The sequence below is a fragment of the Rattus norvegicus genome, chromosome 15, assembly GCF_036323735.1.
Source record: "Rattus norvegicus strain BN/NHsdMcwi chromosome 15, GRCr8, whole genome shotgun sequence".
Taxonomy (NCBI): domain Eukaryota; kingdom Metazoa; phylum Chordata; class Mammalia; order Rodentia; family Muridae; genus Rattus; species Rattus norvegicus.
The window spans coordinates 52,756,321-52,773,204 of NC_086033.1; positions in this window are offsets into that span (position 1 = coordinate 52,756,321).

Here is a 16,884-nt window from a genome sequence, read left to right on the forward strand (position 1 = left end):
CTTGTGCTGTAATTACAAGCAAATGCCATTAGGCCAGGATCTATTTGTTTATTAATTTATTTTTCAATATGGGTTCTTAGACCTGAGCTCAGCTACTATGTGGACTCAGCCAATTGTTGGTATTAGTTTAAAACATACAAGTAAAGTAGAATGACAGGTGATCTGAGAGACTCAGGAGATATCCAGGAACGTTGATGCCTCCTCCAATCCTGATCTTGTATCTTCTGACCTTAGGAAGCAGGTTGTTATGAAGCTGAGGTAGCCATCCACTGCAAGTGTGCTCTATAAGAGTCAGGCAGGAGGAGGGGAGAGCTGGCTAGGAGCAAGCACACTCTGTTGTTACTTCCCACTGAAAGCAAGCACTCACTGCAGAGCTCTTGGGACTGCATAAACCCCCAGCTCTGACATCAATTGATCAGAATGATTATGCAATGTGTCTTGATTTCATTGTCCTTCTCAGCGTCAAGCTCCATCTGGGGTCCTATGCTAGTGAGCTGAAGTGACCCCTGGCTTCTTCCTCATGCTATGTCTACACCAGTCAAATCTCACACTGAAATTGTCTTTCTGACTCTTCTGTCTAGTTTCCTGTCCATGTAGTTCCACCTGTCTATGATAGGGATGGAAAACTCATGATCTTAGAATCACAACTGTCCCCAACCCCAACAAATACAGATGAACAAGGGAAGCAAGATATCCTACTGCTTCCTGTTGCCATGACCAACCACCTGATGGAGAAATAGCATGTCCTGTCTGCTTGCTTCTTCTTGGCCTCTACGTGCTGCATCACTTGCTTCTGAAAACAGAACCTCTATGAAGTTACAGTCACCGGAGACAGGATTTAGTTTCTATGGTTTGCCTTAGGGAAAAGAGATTTGGTTTCCACATGTGGGCTAAGGCAGTTGGGGGAAGATAGCAGGAAAGCCGGAGAATCTCAGTATTGCTATAGAGAAATACCTGAAGCAGTTAACTCAAACAAAAACAAAGGTTTACTCAGCTCCTGCTCCACAGGCACTCGTAGTCAAGATCATATGGCCACTTTCTGCAAGCTCACAGTGAACCAAAGCACTTGCATCTAAACCAAGAAGGAGAGAGAGAGAGAGAGAGAGAGAGAGAGAGAGAGAGAGAGACAGAGACAGAGACAGAGACACAGAGACAGAGAGAGACAGAGAGAGACAGAGAGAGACATGGAGGTGATGAGATCCCATAGCCCCTTTTGAAGATATGTACTCAGTGATGTAGACCTCCAAGAGGGTCCATAAAGGTTCTAGCATCCTCCTACAATGGCTTTTCTGACTGGGTGGGATTCCATCCATGCTGTAGGAGGAGGCAGCGAGATCTAGTCTCTAAGGTTCCCATCTCTTTTAGTTCAAAGCTCCTGGTGTACCACAGTGCTGCCCTTTTTAAAGTATCGTTTCCAGGACCCTGACACTTGTCATTTAGAGCTTTGTGCTTAGTTCAGCTAGAGACCTAAGGCATAAAGTACCCAAGCTAATGAGCTAACTCATAGCAGGGCTTTGTTCCTCAAATGCCGAGGAGAGTGAAGAGCAGGCTGGTCATATTAAGAGAGCAGAGCTCAATAAAAATGGCCATTTTGTCAAAAGCAATCTACAGATTCAATGCAATCCCTATCAAAATTCCAACTCAATTCTTCATAGAGTTAGAAAGAGCAATTCACAAATTCATTTGGAATAACAAAAATCCCAGGATAGTAAAAACTATCCTTAACAATAAAAGAACTTCTGGGGGAAATCACCATTCCTGACCTCAAGCTGTATTACAGAGCAATCCTGATAAATACTGTATGGCGTTTGTACAGAGACAGGCAGGTAGGTCAATGGAATAGAACTGAAGACCCAGAAATGAATGCACACACCTATGGCCACTTGATCTTTGACAAAGGAACCAAAACCATCCAATGGAAAAAAGAGCATTTTCAGCAAATGGTGTTGGTTCAACTGGAGGTGAGCTTGTAGAAGAATGCAGATCGATCCATGCTTATCACCCTGTACAAATTTAAGTCCTAGTGGATCAAGGACCTTCACATAAATCAGATACACTCAAACTAATAGAAGAAAAAGTGGGGAAGAGTCTCGAACACATGGGCACTGGAGAAAAATTTCCTGAACAGAACACTAATGGTTTATGCTCTAAAATCGAGAATCCACAAATGGGACATCATAAAACTGCAAAGCTTCTGTAAGGCAAAGGACACTGTCATTAGGACAAAACGGCAACCAACAGATTGGGAAAAGATCTTTACCAACCCTACATCTGATAGAGGGCGAATATCCAAAATATACAAAGAACTCAAGAAGTTAGACTCCAGAGAGCCAAGTAACCCTATTAAAAATGGGGTACAGAGCTAAACAAAGAATTCTAAGCTGAGGAATGTTGAATGGCTGAGAAGTACCTAAAGAAATGCTCAACATCCTTAGTCATCAGGGAAATGCAAATCAAAACAACCCTGAGATTTCACCTCATACCAGTCAGAATGGCTAAGATCAAAAACTCAGGTGACAGCAGATGCTGGCGAGGATGTGGAGAAAGAGGAACACTCCTCCACTGTTGGTGGGATTGCACACTGGTACAACCATTCTGGAAATCAGTCTGGAGGTTTCTCAGAAAATTGGACATTGCACTACCTGAGGACCCAGCTGTACCTCTCTTGGGCATATACCCAAAAGATGCTCCAACATACAACAAAGACACATGATCCACTACGTTCGTTGCAGCCTTATTTATAATAGCCAGAAGCTGGAAAGAACCTAGATGGCCTTCAACAGAGGAATGGATACAGAAAATGTGGTCCATCTACACAATAGAGTACTACTCAGCTATCAAAAACAATTCATAGGCTAATGGATGGATCTGGAAAAATCATCCTGAGTGAGGTAACCCAATCACAGAAAAACACACATGGTATGTACTCACTGATAAGTGGATATTAGCCCAAAAGCTTGAATTAACCAAAATACAATCCACAGACTACATGAAGCTCAAAAAGAAGAATGACCAAAGTGCAGATGCTTCACTTCTTCTTAAAAGAGGTAACAAAAATTTTCATAGGTACAGACATCGAGGCAAAGTTTGGAGCAGAGACTGAAGGAACGGCCATTCAGAGCCTGCCCCACATGTGGCCCATATGTATATGTACAGCCACCAAAACTAGATAAGATTGATGAAACTAAGAAGTGCATGCTGACAGGAACTGGATACAGATGTCTTCTGAGAGACACAGCCAGAACATGTTAAATATAGAGGTGAATGCTAGCAGCAAACCATTGAACTGAGAAAGGGACCCCTGTTGGAGGAATTAGAGAAAGGATTGAAATTGCTGAAGGGACTTGTAACCCTATAAGAACAACAATGCCAACAAATGCCAGAGCTCCCAGGGACTAAACCACTACCCAAAGACTGACCCATGGCTCCAACTGCATATGTAGCAGAGGATGGCCTTGTTGGGCACCAAATAAAGGAGAAACCCTTGGTCCTGCCAAGGTTGGACCCCCAGTGTAAGGGAATGTGGGGGGGGGCAGGAAGGGGGATGAATGGGGAGAGGAACACCCTTATAGAAGAAGGGAAGGGGGAGGGGAGTTTCCTTCTTATGGACAGGAAACTGGGAAAGGGAATACCATTTGAAATGTAAATAAAAAATAATCCAATAAAAGCTATATTCCAAGAAAAAATAAAAATAAAAAGAGCAAAGCTCTTAACAGCGGGCAGCTCGTGAAAGCTCGGGTCTCACAACCTCCTGGAGCTGAGGACAGCTTTACTGTAGCACTTGTGTAGAGGGTCCACTGCTTGAGAGACGATGGGGGAGCTGAAAAGCCTATCTCCCTTCTGAGATGAAGAGCCCTTGGTTTAGCCAAAGCCAGTTACTATGGGGATGCTTTTTACTTTCTGGGTCTTGGACCATCACTCTTATTCAGGAACTGACCATAGGTAGAACACTAACCAAACGGAGCCATTGAGGCTTACAGTATTTCTTTGGCTGGGACTGCTGCCGAGCCCTGCTGCAGCAAATCAGAACTAGGGGGTAATTTAAGAAGAGGCAACAGAAGCAATTTCCTTCAGTAGGGTAAAAGAAAGACACATTTGTATCTATGATGGCAGCTACATGAGGAAACACCCAGCCCTGCCTCTGCAGCCATTTTCTAACTGTGAGATGAGCACAGCCATCTTACTGTGGATGAGTAGCAGAAAAATAGAAAGAGTTTGGGTTCTCCATGACCTTTCTGTGTACCTGTACTGTCCGGCTGAAGTTGTCCCATCTCTCTAAAGACTTGGTGTAGCACTGAACATTTCTACCTTTGTCTACTGAACTTCAGGAGACCACCATATCTCCCCTAGGGAAGAGTTATAAACCCCACAGTTATTTGTAATTAGAAAGTCATTTGTTTCTAGAATCCTGCCCCGTGTCAGTTTGCAACTTCATGTCTTGTGAGTAGTTATGGAGGAGGAGGCATAAGGTTTCATTAAGGTCTGTCTATACATACCTTGTAGCAATGCTACTGCTTGTCCACTTAGGAAATGACTCAGAGCCTCTTGAATACTGGGAGTAAGGAGGTTACCAGGAATGGCCGGTTCAGGCTGATCTCTGCAGACAATTAGCGGTAAAGTCACAGGCAAGTTAAATGGCCTCTCTGAGACTCAGAGCCTCTTCTCGATGGTGGAATAGCAGCTTACATTTCTCTCAGGTCCCATTCCAGGATTGATGTATCCAGTTTGGATTATTCAGTAAGCGATGCATGGAGATGGTGATGAGGATAATGAGGACCAAGGCCTTGCTGCATCTGGCTGTCAACATGACTATAAAAACAGTGGGTAGGAGAGAATGACCAGTGGACAGCAGATTCTCATGGGATGGGTACAGAACCTGTGACCGCATGATTGTGATCCTAAGGTTAGAACTTCCCAGCGCATAGCCTTCAATGCAGATGAGAGAAACATAGTGAAGCAATGTGGGATTTTGGTATGTCTATTCCTGGTTAATGAGGCGTTGGTGACCAAACCCAGGCTAGGCAAGCATTCTCAGAATCAAAGCTCCTTCAGTTGTAAACCCCAGACCCCTCTTGTTCTTTAATGCAGACTCACTGTAATTCCAGGGAGTGATTCGGTTCTTTTTTCTTTCTTTATAAAGTTTTATTGCATTTGTTTATTTGTTTTTCTGTGCGGGCGCATGTGTGTGTGTGTGTGTGTGTGTGTGTGTGTGTGTGTGTGTGTGTGTGTGTACCCATGTATGCACTGGCCTTCCTGTAGAGTTCAAAGGACAACTTGTAGATACCCGTTCTCTCCTTCTATCAGGTGGATCCAGGGACTGAACTCAGGGACTTAGGTTTGTTAGCAGTGCCTCTGTCTGCTGCTGAGTTATCTCAACGGTGGCCCAGAATATGAGTTTGCTAAGGGCAAGGATTGTGTTGTAATATCCATCTTATCACTTGACCTGGCCCGGAGCCACGAAAACAGAAAACAATTATTAATGAACACTTGCTCAATTCAGTAGAATTTGTAAATTAGTCTCTATTAAGGAAGAACACACCTGTATTCATTTTGCAGAAGGATTTCCTGGATATATCATTTCTTTTGCCAAAAGATCCTTGCCAAAGGTCCTACCCCAAGGGTAGTAAACACCCTGGTATATTTGGTAGAGATGATATTTCAAGTAGACCTGTACACCACCTGTGGAATTACAACTGATACTGTGCTTGAATGAAGAGTTCATATAATTTTTTCCGTTGTTTGCTGTCATTTGCAAAGAGTTCCTGGGTCTGAAATCATGTTGCCAGGGACATTCCATCCCAGGTAGTAAGTGAGTATCTGCAATCTGGTGGAGACAATGTCTCTAAGGCTGGTTCTACCTGGGAGAAATACTTGCTGCCTTAGTAACAATGTATTTCAACTCTACCAGGAAACCATTCATCTGTCACCACTCATTAAAGGTGTTTGTCTGGAACTGCAAACTATTGAGGCTGATGCTTTGGGGCAGCCATTCTGCTATTAATATTAATACCCTGGTGATGCCTACATCTCCCAAGAAGTGCCTCTTGCAGGCTCTGCTGATGTCCCCCCCACACCACTTTGAAGATCCTCAGCCTTGCCCTGAAGCACATTTTGAAAGATTTTAGGAAGTTATTGATCACACAATAAAAGGCAGCAGGAAATTAAACATGGCCTTTATGGGGCTGGAATACACTTAGAGTTGGGCTGGCCTGTAGGCGCTATAGAAGAACTTTTTCCTATGATGCTGTACGCGTGGCTAGTCTAGCCACTTATGTAAGTGTGCACATAGATATTCATTCATTTATTTAAGGTGATAGGCTTTGCGACGGGATAGGCTTTTCACTTTAAAATTTTATAGTTTTCAAATTTTCTCACAGAAATACACTGTACTTTGGGTATATCCCCTCACGTTTCCTTCTACATTTGTCTCTCCTGCTCTCTCCCTCCAGTTAATCCATTTAGCTCCCTTAGACAACTCCCCTTTTACTTTCATTTAATAAATGCAAATATGATTGTATGTGGCCATTTATAATCTTGGAACCACAAATGAAAGTATACAATATCTATCTTTGTGAGAATGGCATTATTCATTTAATAGAATCTTTTACAGTTGTATCCTGCCCCTCAAATGATACAAGTTTATTCTTCTTTATAGTTGAAAAAAGTATGACTGTGTATACATATCACATTTAAAAACAACCATTCCTTTGTTGTTCATTACTGAGAGATTGGTTCCACTCCTCTGTTGTTGGGCACCAAGAGACTGGTTCTGTAAGTTGTCACTAAATAGTGCTGCAGTAAGCACAAGGTGATCAATCAATCATTGTGCGGGTTTATCCTCTAAGCCAAACAACTGCCATCTTGGGGAGTTCAGCAATGTCTACTTGCAAAAAGATTATCCCACCTAGGCTTGTTGACTACTTACTTCCCTTCATAGGAGAATGGATTGGGGACTTGACTCTCTCCTGAGTATCTAGTCACACCCTACCACCTGTTGTGTAAGTCCACTTTAATTGCTTGTAGCCCCGGAAAGTGCTAGAATATATAGTCCAGGGGAAAAAGGAGGATGGTTTCATTCAACTGCTAGGTATAGGAAAATCATCATTGTTCTGAGAAAAGACTTTCTGGGGTAGTCTTTTATGGGGGGAGCACCTACTCTTTGGAAAGTAACCCCTTACCTGTGTTCTTGAGGAAGTACAATGAACTTATTGGTTCCCTAGAGTAAACCTGGGGGGATTATGCCTCTGTTTGGCACTGGGATCTATGTAGGAAGGTAGATACTGCTTACATCTCCTCCTGGTAAGGAATTTTGCAAGAGCAATTCACTGAGCCCTTGGGGGACCTCAGGCATTGTGCAGCATGCTGTGAACTCAAGGCTGAAGTGTCAGAGTCATGCCCACCAAGTCTATCAGGAGGGAGAGATACAGTCTCAGCAGTGAGAGGCAATGTGACAAAAGGCAAAGACAGAAGTGGGGAGTTCATATGTGAGCTCGGGGATGGGGAACTGAACCCAGGTCCTTTGCAAGAACAGCAAGTGCCATCTCTCCAGCCCTAAGGCATAGTCTTTAAAATGATGATTAAGTTAACTTTTGGTTACTAGGCTGAGCTATTACTCAATATGATTGGTGAACCATCATATTAGGGGACAGACACACAGAAGGAAGACTTTCTGAGGACACACAGAGAAGATAGCCATCTATCGACAAGGATGCAGGCCTCAGATAGAATGAGTTGTCCCTGCACATAGTCTTCTGAACTTTGACAATATATACTCATCCTGTTTAAGATGCCCCTCAGTGGTGGGATGGCCTGAGCAGTCTAATAACAAAAGTCATGGATGATCCAAGTGGAAATGTCCTGGAGGTAGACTAGATCATGGTATGATTTGGGGGTTAGAGGTCATAGAGGGCACTTGGAGCCATCAAGGCAGATGGCAATCCACAGGAAGAAGATGTAAATGAAGAAGTGAGTACGCATGCTCCTGTCCCAGATAGTAATACTTTCCGACCTTTTTTTCTTCCACAAAACCTAGCAAATGGCACAAAACATATCTCACTGCTGTCTTTGGTAAAGAACAGGCAGAGACATAGTGGGCAAGTCTCCTAATTACTTGAATGTTTATAAAGTCCTACTCTTGGTAGCTCACCTCTTTTAACTCTCACTTGCCATGCATAGAGGTGTGTTTTAGTTAGCATCCCCATTTTATGGAGGAGGAAATTGAAGATTCAAGAAACTCCTCCTGCCTTTATGTTTGATGAGGAAAAGTCAGATGTAGCTCAGGCTGGCTTCAAAATCTCTATGTAATTCAACTCCTAATCCTCTTGGCTCTACCTCCTGAATGCTTTGATTACAGGTGTGCACAACTATGCCCAGTTTATGTGGTGCTGAAGCTCAAAACCCAGGGCCTTATATATACAGGTACCATTCTAACTGAGCTACATCCTAAAATGTAGCCCTTCATGGACAGGTCCTCTACTATAAGAGGACAGCTTGTAAGCACAGCAGTGGACCAGCCTGAGTCCCTCTGATGGCCATGAAGCAGCCTCCACCGTCTGAGGTCTGTTGTACTTAGCTCATTTACACAACCGTTTCAGGATCCCTCATGTGTTGTGTCCTGTTAGAGAGATGGGGCCAGGGTTGCTTCAGTATTAGGCAAGTGCAGGAACAGATTAACTTTCTCAGATCTTTAGCCCAACATTCTCTCTTTCCTTCAGCTCTAGCCCAGGACTCTCTCAGACTTCTTGGAGGCAGCTTACTGTCTGGCCACACTGAGAGACATCCTGGCTTTTGTCCATTGTCCAGTCTCTGGGCTCCTTAGCTCCTCAGATGTCAGAGGACAGCTCCGAGCAGATGATGGCTGGCTCCTCCCATCTTCCTCCTCTTTTTCTAAACCCACAATGTCTGATTTGTAGACTGCAGGACTGTTCTTCTTTCTCTCTTGGCTCCGGGGAAGGCTTAATCCCCTGTGTCATTGCACCTCAACTCCTGGCCTGTGTGTGGCTGGACTCTTAGCTTTGATCCCACGTCAGACTCTGGCTTTATTATTTTTCCAAGCACAGTGATTATCCCCCTAATCATGCCAGGAAATGAAAAGCCACAGACGCTTTCAGCGTGGTGGCCTGCAGATCTCTGTTGTATTATGAATGTGAAAGTTGATTGAACCAGGGAAACAATTTGAAAGCAGAGTTTCCAAAGCGACCTCGGTAAGTGGAAGCCACATCCAGTGTGGCAGCCAGGCTGGCTTTGAGCAGATAGAGGCAGCATTTGTGCCTGGAGCACGTTGTCCTTGCCTACTGTCTGCAGATCTCGGTGGTACACTGTTTTTAGGCCAGGTTAGCCTAGTATCTTTACCAACTAGTGGGGCCTTGGTCTGCACAGATGAAACGGCAACCTGACCTGCCAACTGGGGTTTCCTCCCTCTATACCTCCTCCTTCACCTATCGCTCATCAATCTCCAGGCTTCGTCTCATTTGTATGACCTGGATAATGGTCCATCGTACAACATAGGAAAGCTGTAGCTCTAGTGTGTGGATATCAAAATGGTAGACCAAAACGAGCATGCTTGTCAACAATGAGAAAAAAATGAATAAATAACTTCATATGTCCTGAGCATTTGAAACATCCTGATGAGTCTTCTCCTTTTTTATTTAAAGAATCTCGTGGACTCTTTTAGGTTATTACTTTCACATTTGTCTTCCTTCTGTCCTCTTTCCACATCCCTGTCATATCTGCACTCCACTTCCCTAAGATCTAATTGCAGGGGAAGTGAGGAATCAGTCATCCATGCACTTCTCTCTGTCCTGATATTGATGCTTATTTTTCTCTTCATTTTCTGCCTCACTCTGCCCTTGCTCTTAGCTTTTTGTACCTTTTCAGCTGTACCAGCTGGACTCCTGGCTTGCTTTAGCTCTTCACCCACTCACAGCATCTCCTTGCTAAGAGGTCTGGGGGACCAGACTCTGTGAGTGCTCAGCCCAAGAGCCCTGCTCCTTGACTCCCTCTACTCACTGACTTCAGTCCCAAGGACCCTTAGCCTCACCATTTATCTACCGCCTTCCCATTGGATTGCCCTAGGTCCTGGGTCTGTTGATCCGTACTCATTGTCAGAGATGTCTTTGTTATTTTTTAGGCATGACTAAAATTTAGAAACCAGCCAATGTAAAACATAATGAAGACCCATTCGGTTTCAAAAGGTTCTGGAGCTACCAGGCATGTTCTCTAAGATAAGACTAGCCAGGCATTAAGGCAAATATTGGAGCCACCCAGGGTTGGATCTAGAAGAGACCATGCCTATCGAGTTCCACATCTGTCTTTTCTAAAGCATATTTCTGCTTATATGGCAGAATTCATTCAGTAATCATGACTGTGCATGTGCTGCCTACAAGCTTCTATACAGCACACAGAGGTGAAAACCTTGGCCTTTAGGAAGCTGAAGAGTTGGGTGGGGATGTGGAACTAGATCTCATCTGCCCAAGGCTCTTCGTGATGCTTGATGGGACAGTCCCTCGCAGAATCCTTCTCATAGCCCATGAGCACACAGTGCCCTTGTTACCCTCCCCACTTTGCAGATGAGGGAAGGGATGCAGACTCTGGCAGAGAAAGGAACTTGGTGAAAAACCATCAAGTGGCAGAGCTAGGTCTCTAGAGTGGCCTCTGATCAACTACTGTGTGGTTCTGAAGGAGGCAGACATGATGGTGCATATTACTCTGGAAAATTCCGTGGAGAAAGTGGAGCTTGCTTCTTGCTTCTTCATGGAGGAGCAGGAGTCAAAATAGCAAAGGGTTAGGAACTTGGCAAGATTGCTAGTTTAACTACTGAGCTGGCTAGACTTTTCAATACTTGTCCCAAGCTAGAGTCATTTGAAAAGAGGAGACCTCAACTGAGAAAATGACGTCATAAGATTCACCTGCAGGCAAGTTTGTGGTGCACTATCTTGATTAATGATTACTGTGGGTGGGCCCAGCTCACCAGGGGTGATGCCGCCCCTGGGGAGGTGGTGTTGGATGGTAAGAAAATAGGCTGAGCAAGCCAGGAGGAGCTAGACAGTAAGCAGCATTCCTTTGTGGCCTCTGTTTCAGTTCCTGCCTCCATGTTCCAGCCCTGAATTCCTGCCCTGATGTTTTCTTTTTTCTTTGTATCAATGGTGGGTGATGCAGAAGTATAGGCTGAAATGAATCCATTTCCCCCCGAGTTGCATTTGATCATGGTGTTTTATCCCAGCAGAAGAAACCTTAATGGAGACAGTCACTTTTCTTGTTTCTGTGACAAAACACTTGAGAAAATATTGACATAAGCAACTTAGGGAATGAAGTGGTTTTGTTTTCTTCTTCTCTTAGTTAAAGCATATAATTCATATCACAGTGTCTAAGATGACTGGTTATATTGTGACTGCATCCAGGAAATGGAACATGGGTAGGAAATACAGCCAGGCCATTACCCCCATAAGCTTTTCCTCCAGAGAGAAGCCTTTACAACCTTTGAAAGACTCCACAGTCTTCCAAAAGAATTCTATCAGGTATGAACCAATTGTTCAAACACAGGATTCCATGGGGGGCATTTTACATTTAAACCACAGCCAAGGAATAATAATAACACACAGTTTCAGGGAAAGAAGTGTGTGTAAGAGCGAACACGTGTATGTATGCATCTGTGAGTACATATATTTGCCCATGTCATGTACAGATTTGATCATGTGTTTGCCTATATGTACTTGTAAACAGTGTTACAGTTTGAACACTTGATTCCCTGTTGGAAGCACTGTTCTGGGATGGGGGTGTTGGCAAACCTTTTAAATATGGGACTTGTCTGGCAGACATAGGGTTGTGGAAGTGGGACTTGAAAGTTACATCTTGATTGTGTTCCTTGATCCATTGAAATGTGAGATAGCAGTGCCTTAACTTTCTGCTGCCATGGATAGGGGAGTCTAAGTCTTCCCCAGTGTGATGGGCTGAACCTTCTAAACTGTAAGCCAAAATGAATTTCTCCCCCTTAAAATTTTTTCCATTAGGTTTCTTTCTTTTCTTTTTTTCCCCCTTTCTCTTTTGTCACAACAGTAAACAAGGTAGGTGATAGAATCAATGCTTGTGCAGGTATGAATATGTGAGCACATGTGATTGCCTGCAGAGAGACTATGTTCCACCGTGTTTTGTCAGGAGGACTGTGTTATGCTTTTATGTTGGGGAGCAGAGCCAAAGTGGGTAGACTGGGGGTGGGCTAACAGAGTAGATAGGCCGGCTGACAATGGCCTCTCTCTAGCCCCACCATCAATTTGGTGAGTGTACTTTCTGCCTTTTCCTTGCCTTTCCAAATGTAAGCTGTCAGCCAAATGCAGACTGCCATTCCAAGCTTCTTTCAGCTGTCATGGTACTGTGTGTAAAAAACAACATATATTTATTTTCTGCTATTTACAAACTGCAATATTTGGCAGGAAAACAAATTGAGATTCCTGGGCAAAGAGGGAGGCGATATCTGCTGCAGGATAGAGTATTTATTTATTTATTTTAGTTTGTTCAAATTTACTCATTCTGTGGCAGTAAAATGACCTTGAAAAATCTTGCTGTGGTCATCTCTGGTTGCAAGAAGGAAGCCTGAGAGGGACACAAAAGGAAGAAGTCAGGCAGTGAGCCCTATACTCTGACATTCTCAGCATCCTGTTCCTATGGACCAGGACACGAGTTGATCAGAATTATCAAATGGTGATAAACAGTGGTGATGCTTTTGTGATAGGTGGATCTGGGCCTGGAATGGATTGTGTGTGTGTGTGTGTGTGTGTGTGTGTGTGTGTGTGTGTGTGTGTGTTTTGACATTTTTGTTCTTGAGGATGCCGTTTTCACTGTCAGCTGCTTTTCTTCCTCAAGGGTTCTAGTCTACTTTCCTCATTCTAGAGAAAGAAGAGATCTTATTTTCCAGGTCTCTTTGGTAATTAGGGGACAAAAAGTCAAGAGGCAGGGCAAGCTAGACATGGAGGCAAAGTGATGGATGCCAGATTGTGACACTGACACTCACAATGACACTCACTTCTCCTAGCCCCGTGGTTGTCAACCTTCCTAATGCTGAACTCTTTAATATAGTTAGTTCCTCATGTGATGACTCCCATCCCTAAAATTATTTGCATTTCTTCTTCATAACTGTAATTTTGCCTCTATTATGATTGTAATGTAAATATCTGACATGCAGGGCATCAAATAGGTCACCCCTGTGAAAGGGCCATTTGACCCCCAAAAGGTCACCATCCACAGGTTAAGAACCACTGTGCTAGCTAAGATATCTGTCTTAGTTAGGGTTTTATTTCCATGAAGAGACACCATGGCCATGGCAATTATTATAAAGGAAGACATTTAATTGAGAATGACTTACAGTTCAAAGATTTAGTCCATTATTGTCATGGTGAGAAGTAAGGTGGCATATAGACAGACACGATACTGAAGAAGGAGCTGAGAGTTCTACATCTTGGTCCACGGGCAGCCACAGGAGACTGTGAATGACATGTGGCAGAGTTTGAGCATATGAGACCTCAAAGCCTGTTTCCTCAGTGATACATTTCCTCCAGCAAGGCCAGACCTACTCAAACAAGGCCACATCCCCTAATAATGCCCCTTCTTATGGGCCAAGCATTCAAACACATGAGTCTATGGGGCCATACCTATTCAAACCACCACACTATTTGTGGGTGTGGTGGAGCATGATTCCACTGCCACACTTCAGGAAGAACTTGCAGGATCTAAACAGTGACCCAGTGACCATTATCGCCTGAGGTAAAGAAGAAAGGCAAGATGAGTGCCAGTGTCACAGCACCTATGGTGTGATACCCTAGAGATGCGGAGGGAAGTCTGCAGGGGTGTGAGTCAGGAGGAGGAGAGTGTTCAACTGATCCTGAATGCTGCATACATTAAATTCCACAGGTATCAGAGTGTCATGTACACGAATCTGCAGATTCTGAGCTTTTTTTCTGTCACACACGTTGCATGTGTATGAACACGGTTTTAATCTACTCACTCCAAAAGTTATTCATGCTCTCTGAAAGTAGAGGCCGAGTTGGTGACAAATTGCTGACTCCTTCGACATGAATATTGTTTGTTTCTTCACAGATGCGACAAAAAGCCTGACAAAAGCCCCTGCTTCAGCACATTTTGGAGGGTAACCGAAGGCATTCATGCTAATGTGAAATCAGCTATCATTAGCGTAGACTTTCGGCAGCTACTCCGGTGTCCCCTTTCTTTATTCTATCATTTTCTCTTATGATTTAATTAGTGTGAGGCTGGAATCCTCCACTATTAATTTATCTGGGAAGTTGAACAAACTGCATTTTGACACCTGCTGAATTTTCTGAGCCTGGCTGTCGGCTTCAGTCTGTATCCACTAAAACTATAGGGTGTGTGGTGATTTCACAGCTCTCTCTACACCTGCCTGCTAAGGACAGCCATTGGCTGCAGCAAGATTTGAAATTCCAGACCAGTTTCTTGTTGTAGAAGCCAGACTTTACTGATTGTACTGAGCTAAACAGGCGCTTTCACAGACCCGGAAGGCCCATGGGCCCTCATGTTCCTTGTTTAGCTTGTGCCAACTTGTGCCTGTGGTTCTCTGATGCCCAATGAGGGGCAGGTGCCTTAGGGACCACCAAAATGAGAGACAGAGCTATGGTTCAGTGGCAGAGCACTTTCATGGCATTTGAGAGGCCTTGGGTACAATGCCTAGCACCGAATAATGAGCACCATAATCAACAAACATAATCAGAACAATTGTATTAGAACCTCTCATTGTCAGCAATACAACACTTTTGAGTAAAACCTTATGGTGGATGTCAACAAGTGACTCTTCTAGACCCAGAGGCCTGCTACATGGTCCTTTCTGGTCTTCAGACCTTGAAGACCCTCTTGTGAATTTCAACCTGAAATGTGTGGCTAATTAAGGCCCAGTTGAGGAAGGGAGACTGAGCTTTGAGTGCAGCTAGCCACCAAGCACTGCAGAGCTGCAGGTTTGTAGACTGCCTATTCTGCAGGCTCTATTTGAATTCACTTGCCCAAAGCTACCTTCTTTATGCAGCCACACCCAGTGCCGTCCGTCAGAAGTGTCCAGTTTTTATTCCATAAATAGATATCAAGCTAAGTGCTAGGAGTTGCCTTCTATGCTGGGAAAAAGAACTGAACAAAATATAAGAATGAAGAAATCGCATCTCCTGTAGTGTCCAACAAAGCCTCAGGGGTTTGATGGTGGAGGGGAGGATTTTTGTTAGGACACTATGATAGTAATGTAAGGGTAGAGGTGGGAAGTGAGTTACTCATCCCTGTGTGGCAGCGAAAGCAGAAGAGTATTTCTGTTCTGGATGCATTCTAAGGGTCAAAGCAACCAAGTTTCCTACAAGATTAGTTGTGAAGTAAGGATAAGAAAATAGTCAGGGATAATTATATAGATTTTAGCCTAAGTGAACAGAAAGAGACTATCTGTATAGGTTGGAAACATTGTACCCTCGCAGGTTCAGGAAAAATTAACATGAGATATCTGCTAAGTGTGGCATGAAGATTCTGTTGAGTCATGAAATTTCTAACTTTCAAAACATTCTCATACTCTTCAAAAGACACTTGACCATGTGTTTCCTAGGATTTTAATTATTTATGCACATCTCTGAACACTCTTAGTGAAGTATAAGCATTTGGGGTCAAGGACCTTATTCATTTCAGTGTCCCCTGCTGCTCTACACAGACTATATGAATGACCTGTGGTTCATAATCCTGGGAACATGAGTTCATAGTGAGAAATCTATAAACTCATGAGGACACCAACTGCTGTTAGCCAACGTTAACAACAATGATGAGAGAATCAGATGTTCTAGAACCTTGGATATTGGACTGGGCAGATAGAGAAATCAAAGCAAAGATGTTTATACACTTGATAGAGTAAAAGAGGCAATAAAAGTATGTCAATGCCGCTCCTCCAAAATTATGGTAATTGAAGGGAATTTGAGAAGGAAACAAAATAAACTTCTAGAAACTAAAAGAAACATGTCTTTATGTAAAGTTATAACTCAGTGGGCAATTAAAGATAAATAAATTGTAAGACAGATATGAAAGAGGTTGAGAGAACTTGAAACATAAACAGATATCAAAATAAACTAAAAGAGGAGAGGCCATTTGGTTTTATAAGTACAGAGAGTTTTTCAGATTTAATGGAATACAACAAGTTCAACTTCATTAAACCCATGCCCAATTTTGCTCCAGTGAAAAGACCAAGCCCCAATGACAAGGGAGTAACAAAAGCATTCAGGAAGAAAAGATGCATCACCCCAGATTGATGGGAAATAGCCCGATGACAGTTTCTCAAAGGCTTTGGAAACTCAGGGAATGAGCCTTACACTTTTCTCTTGGAGAATGATTGACAACACATGATGCTATGAAACTTCTTTAAAAAATGTGGATCACAAAAAAAAAAAAGAAAAAGAAAACAAAATAAACCCCTTCTAGACAATCAAGCCAGCATATGTTTATTGACAAACGCCCTACTAAAGAAACACCCAGAGATTCATAATTTAGAAAAGAGAATGATTTTAAAAGTAGGTTCCAACATACTAGAAGGTTAGAGAGCAAAAAGTGCAATAAATGGTCAAATCTAAATGAATATTGACTGTAAAAATCCATGTTCATTATGCCTGATCTGTGAAGTTTAAAAAATCAGCACAGGTTCTTCTAAATCAGGATGTGAATGGAGGGTTTGTAACACCAGAATGCTTGCTGTTTGAGAGGAAATACAGGTAGCCTGCTCTTCCTTCTTAATGCCTGCTGTAGTAGCTATGGGGGAGGGGTGTCTCAAACTTTTGTGCCAGCAGCATCCTACCTCAATATTCAATAATTTTCCTCTTTATGCTAAGAGTGTTACTGTGTTAACTGAGT